The sequence below is a fragment of the Rhinatrema bivittatum genome, chromosome 2, assembly GCF_901001135.1.
Source record: "Rhinatrema bivittatum chromosome 2, aRhiBiv1.1, whole genome shotgun sequence".
NCBI classification, from domain to species: domain Eukaryota; kingdom Metazoa; phylum Chordata; class Amphibia; order Gymnophiona; family Rhinatrematidae; genus Rhinatrema; species Rhinatrema bivittatum.
In genome coordinates, this window is record NC_042616.1 from 780,346,012 (window position 1) to 780,358,789 (window position 12,778).

The window sequence follows — 12,778 nt, forward strand, 5'->3', positions numbered from 1 at the left end:
GATTCTGCAATTTTTTATTTTTTTTCATCTTTTATCTTGAACGGTTTCCTGATAGTTGTGGGCTTTGGACTGTGAGATTATTTTGTCCTTTTTAATAGATTTGGTTTCTTTGAAACTACATAGAGAGGTATGCTTTGCGCGAGGGTGTCTCTCCAGATGTTTTCTGGTTCCCCATTCCAGGCCTGCAGAAGTGCTGCTCACCACTGCTGCAAGCAGCCAATGGTGACCCCCAATGAAAGGGGGTTGCAGGTATAATGTAACATTATACAGAGAAGAAAACCACATGCTTTTGTAAACAGCATATCTTATGGAAATGACTCATTCTTTCTATTTCCTCTTACCCTCTGTCATAGACGCTTTACTTGACCAATGTTTGAAGCCTACTTTCTTTGCTTCACAGTGTCGTCGGCCATGTTGACTTCGAGGACATCCAGTTCTTGCTACCTGTTAGAGGTGATATCAACAAGATGGTGGCTTTCTTCAACATCTGCTTTACTGCTTTGGTCTCTTGGGCTTTGGAAAAGGAAGTTGGTCTTAAATAAAAAACAATATCAAAATTCTTTACGTAGACAATGATAGGGAGATGCTTTTGGCTATAATTGTCTCCCCTCCCCCTCATCATTAGATAGCCAAATTATTAAGATCTCCTCTAAGCTGAAAAGACTGGGAGCTCAGTTGGACTCTTGGTTTTCTTTGTTGTCAAATATGGTGATCTGCCTATGTTTGTAGATAGTGCACACTATAAATGTTTTTTTAAAATTAAATTCAATGGGTGGCACAAAGGGTTTATTTAGAAATTAAGGCAGTGTGCCTACTTCGGCCTTTTCTTGATTGACAAGCATTCAACACTTTTTCCAGTGCTGGATTATTGTAACAATTTCTATGTGTGTTTCCCAGTAAAACTCATTTATAGGTTCCAGTTACTACAGCACATGGCAGTATGGCTCATTCTTGGAAAATCTAGATTAAACAGTGTTTCCCCTATGCTTTTATCTCTTCATTAGTTGCCAATTGAAGAGAGGGCAAAGCTGAAGTAATTGACGAGTGCCTTCTATTCTATGAGAAAAATTGTCATGGTATAATCCTGGCCGATTGTTGAAATCTTCCCAGGGCTGTTGTTAGCTATAGCTTCAGCCCAAAATTCATGCCTTAAACATTACCTTTTGGGCTTTTTCATCTGTGTTCTCTGGGCTTTGAAATGATCTACTGGTATCAATTAGATCAGAAGTAAATTTTCTAAAGTTTCATAAACAGATCAAGACCTTTTTCCCTAAGGTGACGTGAGTCTGCTAGATAGCCCTCTCAGGCAGTGGTCTTTTTACATTTTGGTTTTAGGTAGCATTCTATGTTAGTTTTATTTTTTTGCTTGATTGTATTTTGTATTTGTGATTATGGATGTTTAATTTTATTAACTGCTTTCATTGTTTTTAATTGATTATGCGGTATATAAACATGATAAATAATTAAATTAATCTCTACCTTTATTTGCTATGTGTTGGTGATTCTGCAGTACTCTAAGTGAGTGTGGTGTAAAACTGATTTTCTCAAATGAGGACAAGCACTTGCCTTGCCATCTATGATGGAATGGCACAGTACAACTACTTGGTGCTAATGCTTAGTTTCTCCTAAAGGAGTTCTGGGAGGAAGTATGGACACAGACTTTAGCAAGATCTAATTTTCTTTTTTGGGAGAATCCTCAATTTGATGGACTCGTTGTTCATGAGTGAGCATTATCTGGATTTCCTGGGGTGACAGTGTCTTGGAGATAAATTTAACATCAATTCCTTGCTGTTAAGGGGAAGAGCTGGGTTTTTTTTTTTGGGGGGGGGGGTTTGCCCTGATTGAGTATGCTGTTGTCTCTGCTACTGGACCCTGTGACTTATAATGTTTATATTTTACTACTAATTCCCTCAGTAGAGCATTGATTGCAAATTGGAACCACCAAACCTGTGTATGGTCTGGAATTATTTGATTCCCTTGGTTTGTGTCCAAGACCCCCAATCTAACAAGAAAGGTTTGAAGATGGAATGCCAGATTTCCTTGAGGGGGGAGTGTCAGTAACCAATCTAAGAGAGGAAAATAGGCCTATTTTTCTTGTTTCCTTCTTCAGTATGAGACCCTTTGTTCCTATCTGTCCTCTGAATCTGCTTCTTTTCATCAACTACTCAATCATATTTTAGAACCCAGACTGGGGGGTCCAATCAAGTGGGGTTCAAAGGTGTTTTTGAGGAATGTTTAATGTAGCCACAACCTTTAGCATCAATTTCTTTTATGTTATTAGCCATGTGCAAGAAACGTGGGAGACCAAGACGATCACAGTGCAAAAACAAAAAAAGGAAAGTAAAGGAATGGATTTCCTAAACACCAACCCCCCTAACTTATTACAAGCCACACATCCTGCAAGGAGTATTAGGTATGGGAGTCCAGGAACATCTGTAACTGCAATGGTTCATAAAAACAGATAATTAGAATTTTGATATTTAAGCAAACATTTACAGGAGTTTCTCACATTAAATTTTACCCTCCCCCCCGTGATATCACTTCTGGTCTCATTAAAAAAAGAAATTTTCTACGTCACTCTTGTTGTCCTTGTAATATCAGGATATATCCAAACTTTGTGACCATGGAATTACTGCAGCCGATTTCAAAGAAAAAAATCTCAATACTGAATTCCTCTCTGATACAAAGGCAAAAGTAACCAATAAGGTTCCCCTTTTTTGGCTAACAGTCTCTTGAGACAACTCCAATAACTCCAACAGATTTAAGGTGGGGTCTAGCACATGATCTCCTGATGTTCCTTCCTCAGATGATGGTAAATAGTTAGCCTTAGTTAAAACAGGTTAGTGAGGGCTGAGAATAATCCTGACCCTGCCATTTTTTGGATGGGAGAGCTGGGTGTGTCCATCTCAGGTCACTGCAGGTAACATCTTATTCCTCTTACTCCTAGAGGGGTGTAGGATGCCAACCAGTTCAGGCAGAGTATTAGTGACTATCACTATTTTATTTTATTTTGTTTTATTTTTTATTCTGCTTTTCAGCACTTCAAAGCAAATTAAATTCAGGTACTGTAGGTATTGGTTGTCTTTGGGAAAGTAGCCCACCTAGAGTACCTTAAGAACATAAGAACATGCCATACTGGGTCAGACCAAGAGTCCATCAAGCCCAGCATCCTGTTTCCAACAGTGGCCAATCCAGGCCATAACAACCTGGCAAGTACCCAAAAACTAAGTCTATTCCATGTTACCGTTACTAGTAATAGCAGTGGCTATTTTCTAAGTCAACTCAATTAATAGCAGGTAATGGACTTCTCCTCCAAGAACTTATCCAATCCTTTTTTAAACACAGCTATACTAACTGGCAACAAATTCTAGAGTTTAATTGTGCGTTGAGTGAAAAAGAACTTTCTCCGATTAGTTTTAAATGTGCCACATGCTAACTTCATGGAGTGCCCCCTAGTCCTTCTATTATCTGAAAGAGTAAATAACCAATTCACATCTACCTGTTCTAGACCTCTCATGATTTTAAACACCTTTATCATATCCCCCCTCAGCCGTCTCTTCTCCAAGCTGAACAGTCCTAACCTTCTACACTACAAATAGACCTTGGGGGAGGGGGTAGGCTAATTATTAGAGAGAAAAGAGAAGCCATACCTCAAAGTATAAGATACATAGTAGGTTTGGCCCAATTATCAGTGACTAAAATGGTGCTACTAGAATTGGAAGACTGCCTCTAGGGACATTCTACCATCCTGACCAGAGAACCCATTATTTCATAAGTGAATCACTGCATTATTCTCTAATGCTCTAGTTTGGATGGTTTTAACTGTACATCCACACTGAGTAGTATTGAATATTGATCTGATTTTTGATGAGCCGAAAGAGGGGAAAAATGCTACTCAGTGTCTGTTAGGTATTGTTCAGGAGGCTCAGTTCAGCAACCTGACTCCGACCACTGTGTGATTTCCTGAAGGCTCTCTACTTTTCAGCAATTTTCTATTTTATTGTTTGCTACATCTTGTTTAAGTTAGATTTGGGTAATGTTTGCATGATCTTGTTGAGATCTTGAGGGCTATGTGCTTTGAGGGATAGGATATATTAAGTTTGAGTATTGCCAGCCAGCTCAGCTGGGCTTGAGCTTGTGTTTTATTTTCAATGTTTGAGGGATAGGACGTATTAAGTTTGAGTATTGCCAGCCAGCTCATTTGGGCTTGAGCTTGTGTTTTATTTTCATGGTTTTATTGGTTTGCTCACCAAAGGGAGACTGCAACCCAAACACATGATAAGGGCTGTATCTGTCTACAGGATAAAGGCCCAGGACTTGAAGTATGAACTGAGGCCCAGATTCTAAGCCAGGATAATTTCCTCCTGTCACAGTTTGCCAGAGATATTGTCATACAAGTTTCTTCTATGCTGTTTCCTTTTCCTTGCTTTCCTATTGTGGAAGGAAATTTGTTAAATTTTTTTAATTTTCTATAAATATTCAAAAATAGAAAAAATATCACAAAATTCCTTACGATAGGCTCCAGCCTGTTTTTCTATATTATGCACACAAGATAATTTGTACTTGAAATGTTGCATTATTTTTGTGATTTGATTTCATCTCCACCAGAGATTTGAAATGGAACCAGCAGCCCTGCACGGTTAATCCCCTTTGTGTGTAACAGAAATCTTCACAGTGTGAAGAATGAGAGATGAACCGCCTGGGGATGGGTTGTCCTTCCATCCAGAAATGAACAAAAGGCATATGAAGTGTGGGAAATTACTTACGCATGTAATTTGCTGTACATGCTCCCAATAGGAATAACTAGTGAGGATAATGAGGTAGTGATATTGGTGTGTGACCATGGAGGAGTATCCTGTCTTCAATAATAAATGCATTTTAATTTAAGATACTCAGGGAGCATGGAGATCTATTAATTTCTAAAGAATTGTAGATGGAAATAAGGTGAAAGGGTGGTTATATTATTTTGTATTTTCTGCTGCTTAGCAGTGGGCAGTGATGGACCTGATTCTACTTATGGCCACCCTCATAAGGAAGAAGGGGTACATTGAACGGTTGATGTTCTAATATTAGTTCACCATGCGTCCCTTTTTGTAAAAAGAAGAGGAACATTCCTCTCTCATTTTTCAGGGGTTTTCTGGTATTAGTTTACTTATTTGGGTACCTAACTGAAAAATAAAGAGGCCAGTATTACCCCTAGATTTATCAAATGCTATAAATATAGTGGAAATAGCCCCTGCAATAAAAAAAAAAAGGGCATGCTTAGACTTAATTACCCTGCTATTTCAGAGAGAGAGACTCTCTATAGAGTCAGTCTGACACTCTCTTTCTCTATTTATAGATAAGCACATAAGAAGAACATGCCATACTGGGTCAGACCAAGGGTCCATCAAGCCCAGCATCCTGTTTCCAACAGTGGCCAATCCAGGCCATAAGAACCTGGCAAGTGCCCAAAAACTAAGTCTATTCCATGTTACCGTTGCTAGTAATAGCAGTGGCTGTTTTCTAAGTCAACTTAATTAATAGCGGGTAATGGACTTCTCCTCCAAGAACTTATCCAATCCTTTTTTAAACACAGCTACACTAACTGCACTAACCACATCCTCTGGCAACAAATTCCAGAGTATAAGAACATAAGAACAGATTTTAGAGGGGCACTTTGAATCGGGTTGGGTTTTAGAAGGTGGGTGGAGGGTTAAGGGGGCGGTGTTACAGAAACATTCTGAGGTATTCATAGTAAAACTGATATCACTAAATATTTTTAGTCATTATAATGGATGAAAAGTATAACTAGAGGAGTAGATTTGTACAACACAAACCTTCTGAAACCCACCCCAGTTCAAAGTGCTCCTCTACAGTTGTACATATATAGAGTCTCTCTATCTAGCTAACTCTCTGATTGTGCCATAGAGTTGTCTTAAAGTTAGCCAGGTAAAGTTATCTGGCTATCTTTAAAGTAGTCAGGTATATTCAGTGGTACAACTCCACCATGGAACATCCAGTCAAAGATAGCCAGATAAGTTTATACGGCTAACTTTGCAAGCTGGCCAATGGCTGAATACTACCCTTTTGTTTTTAATGCAGGTATCTGCAAGTTTATACACCTATGTTATAAAAGAAGCTGCCTATATTTTAGGTGAAAAAATTATAACATGTATGCATAATAACCCTCAGTATAAGACATGGAAAAACATGGTGCTGGCTGTCCCTTAGACAGACATTATCCTGTGGACTGCCACATTTTTAAAGTACAGATCATCAAGATAGGAGTGAGTGGGTATTGATACTCCCCTTTGACTATGCTGGACCTCATGAATGGGTTATAGGGTGGCTAGGGAGGCCCCTGGCTCCATAAAGGTTTTACAGGCAGGAGTGGAGCAGTCTGTAGACTACTGGCTGGGCCTGGCTCAACCTAGCTGGGTAGATCCAGGCCCTGGGTTATTTTTACGAGGTAGAAGGATAGTCGAGGGACTCAAGTGTGCTCTTTTTCGGGGTTTTGGTTTTTTTTTGGCTGTTTAATTTTTTTTTTCCTGAAATGATCTGAATAAAAAAAAACAAAATCCTCTCCCCACCAAAATAAATAAAGAAACCAAACATGCCCATCTTAGTCCATGGCAAGTAAGAAGAGGGAGGATGATCAGACAGGTTGTTCAGCAAATACCTCCAGGGGAGGCAGCAGTAAGGCTTCCCTCAGAGATGCTGACTTGTCCCTTGTAAAGACATTTTGGGTTGCATTCCCAACCCTGTCCACCTTTGGTTCAGGGGTCTCTGTGGCATAGACTGTTCCCTGGTGTGGAAAAGGTCTGTGTAGACTTGGCTGAGAGCATAGGACGGGACTCCAAAGGGAGTGGGGCCTCTGTTTCCTATCTCATGATATAGCTAAAGTTGCACATTGAGAATAAAATATTGTTACCTATTGTCTGCAGGCGATCAGACATTCGGGTTAGGTCAGTATGCACCTCAGAGACATCTTGGATGAAGTGCGGGTTATCTTGTTGCATACGTGTGATTTGTTTTCTCACTCTTCTGAGTCCATCAGAAAACATGCTTCGTCTGCGTCCATCCCAAGGCAATCTCCTGCTTCTGGAGGGGCTTGGATGCTGCAGGCTGATTGCAGGGGGCGGGAGTGTTCCAAAATAAGGGGGTAGGAGGAAGGGGCAGAGAGAGAGATGCGGATGCTCATTCTTCATTATGATTTCATAATCTCTGTCTCACGCCGAGCCACATTCAAGATTAGGTGGAAGATACTGTGTGTTTCTATAATGATGTTCCTTCTTCTTTTTATTTCCTCCTCCTCCATCCTACTCTTTTTTCATACACACACTGTCAATGCAGCTCTGCTGCACTTTTCATGCTCCATCCTCACACCACCTACCACACATTCTACTCAAAGACTCCAAAGACAAAAGAAATCCCCACCTGGCAGGCAACGAAAACTGCAGATAATTATACCCAGCAATAACAGTTATCAAACAAAAACATTTTTTATTTTACTTGTGCACACATCAATTGTGCACAGTATTAAATACCACAGTGAATTATTGCGTATAATTGGAAAACCCCGACACGGCCGTTTTTTGCGTCAGGCTGCGTCCGGGGGACCAAGATTTTCAAAATGTGTATCTTAAAAGCACGGACAGATGTCTGCTGATTACTTAGTAGTAGATTTGCAGCTCAAAGCAGGATGTCAGGAAGACAAAACATGGTTGTGAAGCCGCAGGAGTGACCGTGACACCAAACCATTGATTAGTCTTAGAGATTTGAAGTCCAAGAGGACTTTCACATATTCAGGTTATTGTATATAACCAGAGGAGTGAGACAGCTGGGACCATTGCGGGGAGAATAATTTACAGTAAGGCAGCTTTGTTATAGTTAAACAGACCGGGAGTTCTCCAAAATTGTAGGAGTGAGTACAGAAAACTTTTTAGCCCCGATGTCTCGGTGCAGTTGGGCAGCCCTTGTCCCATGATGGGGCAAAGGGGTGGCTGACACCATTTTGAAAAATGGTGTTACCCACCCATTACCCTGCCATATGACAGGGTCTGCCCATGGCACTGGTAGCCCCTGTCACAAGATAGGGGCAAAAAGCTATTGGTGCCATTTTGACTAATGGCAGCCACCAGCCCGGGAGCAGGAGGTCACTCTTCTGCCCCCTGCTAGTCTCATAGGTATTTTTGGTCAGTCCTGGGGGGTCGGGAGGGTGGACTATGCAGGGGGGGGGCTACACTGCTGGGGGAACTTCCAGGCCCCCAGCCCCCCGCTAGACCATCAGCCATTTTTGGTGAGTCCTGGGTGGGCTAGGGTGGGAGGGCTCCACATTGTAATGGGAAGTGTTGGGGCAGGTTCTGGTTTGAAAAAAAAATGGGGAAACTTTAAAAAAGGATCTGGAAGTAGACTCAAAATGGCTCACCCCTGGAGAAAGGTTTTTTAGGCTTCCACACCTTTCAAAAAGCAGAAGCCAGGAGTTGAAGAGACAGTTCCTGCTGTCTCTTCAACTCCTGGCTGAGGCTCACAGAAAAAAGAGCAAAGAGAGAGAGCATTGGGAAAGTTTTTAAATATTCTCTTATACCTGTGCTGCTACTGTTTCTTTTGAATCAATCAGTCTGGCAGGGAAAGAAGAAAGGACGGACATCAACAAAGATTTCTAATAATATAAATTGTTCTGGGAAAGCCAGAACAAAAGCTTTTAAACCAATGCCAGGCTAAATGAGAGGAAGCGTTGTAGAATCCCTTTATATAATTTGTATTTCAAAATTAAGTTTTATTAAAGTTTCAGAAGCTAAAGTTGGATTGTGCTACACAGGAAGTGTACTAAGGCAATACAAGCCTATGGGTGTAAAGGAGCTGAGGCGATGAAACAAGCACCCAGTAGCAAGGTTCCACATGTCAATGGGTCCCCTGGGACAGGCTAGTTTGCATAGTCACAGATGTCAGCCTTTCATCCTGACAGAGGCCTCATGCTTAATTTCTTTTTTTCAGTAAGCAAGCTGGTGGAAGAACTCTAGGGGCTGTAAGTTTACTATACTCCCTGAAAGTTTAAAACTATGTTGTAAGACATTTCTGATTGAATGATATTAATTGTCAGACTCCTGCTATCTTAAGGAGTTTATAAAGGAGACCAGTAAATGATGTTTAATGATATATTAGGACCATGTGAGGAACTAGTATTTGTTTTGTGACTGCACCAAAGGCAATGATTCACTGTGTAGAAAACAGGGTAAAAGATGTAGAAACCCTGTTTTGTTTTTTTTTTGAGACAGGAACAGACAGAAGACTACCTCATTGTTAAAGTGTGGGCCATAAGAGTGGATGAGTTTGAAAATAAGAAAATCCAGAGCCGAGGTAAGGAAGAAGTGAAGACAAAGTTGAAGTTAATTAACTGAACAGGGACGCAGAATTTATCGGCGCTGGTCAGGAGTGATTTATAATATAAAGCATTACGGGAAAACTGTAATGACAAGATTTCAAGCAGAAGTGGAGAGTTAAGTCTCATGCGTGAGGCATAGCTCTGAAGCCTGTTACAGCAGTGTGTGAAACTCCTTGCCAGGAGGGACAAGGGGGAAGGCTGAATCGAATCATTTGGAAAAGTGACTATGCCACAGGTTTCCTTCTGTAAACTGTGTTGCAAGTTCATTGAAGGAAATCAGAGACAATGGGCCAGATTCTCATACCTACGTGCGGGCTTAGATTTGTGTGCGCAACCCGGCGCGCACAAATCTACGCCCGATTCTATAACACACGCGTGCAGCCACGCGCATATTATAAAATCTTGGGTCGGCATGCGCAAGGGGGTGCACACTTGTGCACCTTGCGCACGCTGAGACCTAGGGGAGCCCCGATGGCTTTCCCCATTCCCTCCGAGGCCGCTTCGAAATCAGAGCGGCCTCGGAGAGAACTTTCCTTCCGCCCCCCACTTTCCCCTCCCTTCCCCTATCTAACCTGCCCCCAGCCCTACCTAAATCCCCCCATACCTTTATTTTTTTTATTTACGCCTGCCTCTGGGCAGGCGTAGGTTGTGCGTGCCGGCCGAGTGCCTGGGCCCAGCGGGAGTGGAGAGGCCTCAGGCCACGCCCATGCCCCACCCCCAGACCGTCCGCCCTGCCAACGCCCCACCCATTTTTTCAAGTCCCGGGACTTTCATGCATTCTGGGGCTTACACGTGTTACTTGGCTTATGCAAAATAGGCTCGGCGCGCGCAGAAGCAGGTTTTCGGGCTTACGCGCATAATATATGCGCGTAACCCTTTTAAAATCCGCCCCAATGTTTTGAGACAGTGTTTCTGACTGGTGAACAGCAAGACCCCCCCTCCCATTAAACTGGACAATTAAAGTGGCATTGTAACCAAGTCTGGCATGAGCCAAAATTCTAAAGGAGATTTCCAAAATCTTTCAGTGCAAAGAAGGAGTGGGACTTTTTTTTTTTTTGAATGACCGAAAGAGTTACTGAAAAAAAAAATTCTGTTCCCACAAGAAAGAGGAGACAACAGTCGTTAAGCACAATTGCTTATTCTTTCATTTCAGTACATGGTAGGTTCCTGCTGCACACATATTAGGGTAACATTGTAGATTTTCATAGAAACATAGAAATGACAGCAGAAAAGGACCAAATGGTCCATCCAATCTGCCCAGCAAGTCCACGGTAGGATTTGCCGTGCTGTGCAAGTTTCCCCGATGCTTCCCAGTTCATAAAAGTCTTGCTCTCGTTGATTGCTGTTTGAATCCAATTCCCTCTTACCCTTTGCCATTGAAACAGAGAGCAATGTTGAGTTGCATCAAAAGTATCAGGCTTATTGGTTAAAGAAGTTTGAACCAGCCAGGAGTTGAAGCCAGAATCTTCTGATGTGTAGTCAGATGTGTTATCCATTATGCCACTGGCCAACTCAGTTGATTTGTGGAGAGAGGTAGGTAGTTTCTCCTTTTGATTTCTTAAAGACAGGCCAGTAGGTTGTTCCTGCAGTTCCTGAAAAGGATCAAGGAGCGAGGGATCAGAGGACTAAAGATAGGAGTGCATTGTCCATAAGCAATGCTTCTAAAGATTGTTGCCAGCAACCCCTTTGAGTATCAGAGACAATGTAAAGCTAAGTTTACACTCACACAACAGCCTAAGTCTAGCCAGACTTTACCATAAAGGTGAAATCCAGAAACAGAGATCAAGAAAGGAACTTAGAAAACTATCAAAGTCACTGGAAGAAAGCAACACTAAGCATTAAATTCAGAAAATACACTGGAGTTAAGTAAAGTGCAGGAAGAAGAGTAAGTTTGGACAATATTATTATCTGAATAACTGTCTTTAATGCACCTTGTTTCTTTATAAGAGAGATCTAGAAGAAAATGCAGTTTTAATGGTAACTAGAATTAGCAACTGAGTTATAAAGCTGTTCTAATATCTTAATTGCCTAAGACTTAAAGTATATGGCACCTATTTTTGTTAAACCATAAGGGGTAGATTTTTAAAAACTGCGCGATCGCGTACTTTTGTTTGTGCAGCAGGCGCAAACAAAAGTACGCTGGATTTTATAAGATACGCGCATAGCCGCGTGTATCCTCTAAAATCCTGGATCGGCGCGCGCAAGGCTGCCAATTTTGGGCAGCCGGCACGCGCCGAGCCGCGCAGCCTGCCTCCGTTCCCTCCGAGGCCGCTCCGAAATCGGAGCGGCCTCGAAGGGAACTCTCTTTCGCCCTCCCCTCACCTTCCCCTCTCTTCCTCTACCTAACCCACCGCCCCGGCCCTATCTAAACCCCCCCTACCTTTATCCATGGATTTACGCCTCCCGGAGGGAGACGTAAATCCACACGCGCCAGCGGGCTGCTGGCGCGCCGAGACCCGACCCGGGGGCGGTTCCGGAGGGCGCGGCCACGCTCCCGGAACGCCCTGGCCCGAAACCACGCCCCCGGTCCCGCCCCCAAAACACCGCGTCGTTTGGCCCCACCCCCGACACGCCCCCATCCAAAAACCCCAGGACCTACGCGCGTCCCGGGGTTCTGCGCGCGCCGGCGGCCTATGGAAAATAGGCGCACCGGCGCACAAGGCCCTGCTCGCGTAAATCTGGGCGGATTTACGCGAGCAGGGCTTTTAAAATCCGCCCGTAAGTGTTGACTCTGGTTTTACCATCATTACTAACATTTGTTATACAACTACACTCCTGTTTTATGTAACCAGCAAGATATGTTTTCATGATTGCCGGTATATAAAAACCTTAAATAAATAAATAAATAAATAAATAAAGATTTTTTGTTACATGAGCTTATTCTAAATGCAAATGTTAAAGGGCATGGAATTCTCCCCAAGGGAATACTTATAGATATGGTTGACAGAAGTGTAGTTCCCTGCCATTTCTAGAATGGGTGCACTTCTAGTGAGACTCTCCCCTCTCAACTGCTGGCTGCTCCTTGTGTGGGTTATGGACAGAAGAGGTTGTGAATTGTTCCCCACTCTAGTGTGATTTAAAGGGGCCCAGTGTACCTATTTTTGTAGTCTTTATCAAGGAGACATTGTGAAGTAATGTTTGAGAACAAAATTAATGACATTTAGTATTATTTTTATTATGGTGTCACTGCTGCCGTGTTATAGTGCTAAAACTCCAGGGTTTGGCCCCTGCCATGCCAAGGTGTAGTCAAGTGTGTAGGTTATGTACACAGCAGGTGGTGATGTGATAAATCTGAGGGTGCATGCATTTTCTTCCTCAAGGAGAACAATGATAAAATAATCTAATTGTTCAGTGTGCTGTAATGTAAACTATGTTTTTTGACATGACTTTCCCTGTTCCTATGCTGGTCCT